The sequence below is a fragment of the Eptesicus fuscus genome, chromosome 9 (genome assembly GCF_027574615.1).
Source record: "Eptesicus fuscus isolate TK198812 chromosome 9, DD_ASM_mEF_20220401, whole genome shotgun sequence".
NCBI classification, from domain to species: Eukaryota; Metazoa; Chordata; class Mammalia; order Chiroptera; family Vespertilionidae; genus Eptesicus; species Eptesicus fuscus.
In genome coordinates this window covers 26,073,872-26,076,289 of record NC_072481.1, presented here as the reverse complement: position 1 = coordinate 26,076,289, position 2,418 = coordinate 26,073,872, and the positions used below count along the sequence as shown (strand labels likewise).

At 40.2% G+C, this 2,418-nt stretch overlaps 1 non-coding gene across 1 annotated transcript; it reads left to right on the top strand.

Annotated features, from left to right (window-relative positions):
- The first annotated feature begins 1,060 nt into the window (after positions 1 to 1,060).
- On the top strand, positions 1,061 to 1,250 carry LOC129150422 (U2 spliceosomal RNA). Its single transcript, XR_008557165.1, has one exon. It is a non-coding gene; the product is annotated as a U2 spliceosomal RNA (small nuclear RNA).
- The last annotated feature ends 1,168 nt before the right edge of the window (positions 1,251 to 2,418 follow it).

Genomic DNA, 2,418 nt, shown 5'->3' with positions numbered 1-2,418 from the left:
TTGATTGGCTGCTTCCTGCACGTCTCCTATTGGAGATTAAGCCTGCAACCAGGGCATGTGCCCTAACCGGGAATTGAACCATGACCTCCTGGTTCATAGGTTGATACTTAACCACTGAATCATGCTGGGCTGGGTTAGCATAAGTGTTTTAAAATAACTTAAGATTATTTTATTTTGCTGCTTTGTTCAATACATGGCTCATAGTTAACAACTTAGCTTGATACAATTCGTATTTTCTTGAGCTGAAATTTAAGAATATTTCATTTTCAGTATCTAAACATGGAGCTGTTGCCTACAGCCTTTAAATTCTTAGATATAGTACAATTTTCTTTGCTCTCCTCTGTACCAAATACCTCAAGGTGGGAGTTGCTTGGTGGGTTCATGGAATAGCAGGCAGCCATTGTGCTGGCGCTCACTGAATGACGGTAAGAGTGGTAAGAGATGTAGTCAGGTATGTGAGGCTGGAGGCTGAGTACAGATAACATGGCCATTGTAAGGATATTGTTGTTTTTTTGTTTATTTATTATTTATTTATTCATTCATTCATTTATTTTTATATATTTTATTGATTTTTTAAAACGGTATTACATTTTTATTTTTATTTTTAAAATATATATATATATTTTTTAAAAATATATTTTATTGATTTTTTACAGAGAGGAAGGGAGAGGGATAGAGAGCTAGAAACATCGACGAGCTGCCTCCTGCACACCCCCCACCGGGGATGCGCCCGCAACCAATGTACATGCCCTTGACCGGAATCGAACCCGGGACCCTTCAGTCCACAGACCAATGCTCTTTCCACTGAGCCAAACCGGTTTCGGCTTGATTTTTTTTTTTTTACAGAGAAGAAGAGAGAGGGATAGAGAGTTAGAAACATCAACGAGAGAGAAACATCGATCAGCTGCCTCCTGCACACTCCCTACTGGGGATGTGCCCACAACCAAGGTACATGCCCCTGACTGGAATCAAACCTGGAACCCTTCACTCTGCAGGCGGACACTCTATCCACTGAGCCAAACCGGTTAGGGCTGATCCACATTTTCAAACAATCACTCTGATCGCTTCTTGGCCTTTTGGTTAAGATCAAGTGTAGTATCTGTTCTTATCAGTTTAATACCTGATATGTCCTCTATCCAAGGACAATATATTAAATGGATTTTGGAGCAGGGAGATGGAATAGGAGCTTGCTCCGTCCACTCCATGCATCGACCCAGTATTGCAGTACCTCTGGGAACGGTGCACACACACACAAAAGAATCACTCTGGCTGCTTGGTGGAAAACAAATTATAGGGGCCAAAGTGGAAGTAAGAAGACTTGTTAGAAGTCATTTGCAGGAGCTCAGGGTAAAAAATGACAAAGGATGGTAGCAGTAAAGGTGGTGAAAACTTGTCAGATTCCAAATGCATTTTGCTGATGGAATTGGATGTGAATTATAAAAGAAAGAGAGGAGTGAAGGATGACTCCAAAGTTTTTGGTCTGAGCAACTGGGTGAATGCAATGTCATTTACAGATACAGGAAACTCTAGGAGAGGTTTTCTGGGCGGTGGGTAAGGTTGTGGTGGAGAGGGGGATGACCTAGAGTTCACTTTAGACATGTTAAGTTTGCGATGACTGTTAAGCAAGTAGAAATGTTGGGTAGGCCGGTGAAAATACATGTTAAAGTTTAGGAAAAAAGTTTATGCTTTCAGGACTGGAAGCATAAACATAGAAATATTCAGTATATAGATTGTATGCATATTATATTATGGAAAATTTTTAAGCATACACAAAAGTAGAGATAATAATGTAATGAATATTCATGTACCCATTACTTAGCTTAATCAATTATTAATATTTTGTTAGTCTTGTCCCATATTCTCCCACTATTCCCTGGTTGGAGTAGTTTAAAACAGATTTTGTATATTTAGTGTTTTCCCTGTAAATACTTCCATTTGTAATACATTGTTTTTAAAGTTATTGGACCAGATGATCTCATCCAGGGAGCGTGTATAAATAGAGAAGAAGTGGGAGGACTGATTCATGACATTCCACCTTTAGATGTTAGGAACAGGAGGAGGAATCAGCTGACCGGACTGAGGAGGAGCAGCAAGAGAGATAGGAGGAAAAGTGTGATGAGCGTGGGGTTTTGGGAGCCAAGTGAAAAATAGAGGGAATGATCAATCGTGCCAAATGCTGTTGAGAAACAAAGAAAGATGAGGACTGAAAAATAACCACTAGTGATCTTTTATTTTTTAATTGAATTTATTGGGTGACACTGGTTAATAAAATTACAGGTTTCAGCGCTAGCTGGTTTGGTTCAGTGGATAGAGCGTGGGCCTGTGGACTAAAGGATCCTGGGTTCGATTCTGGTCAAGGGCACATGCCCGAGTTGTGGGCTTGATCCCCAATAGAGAGTGTGCAGGAGGCAGCAGATA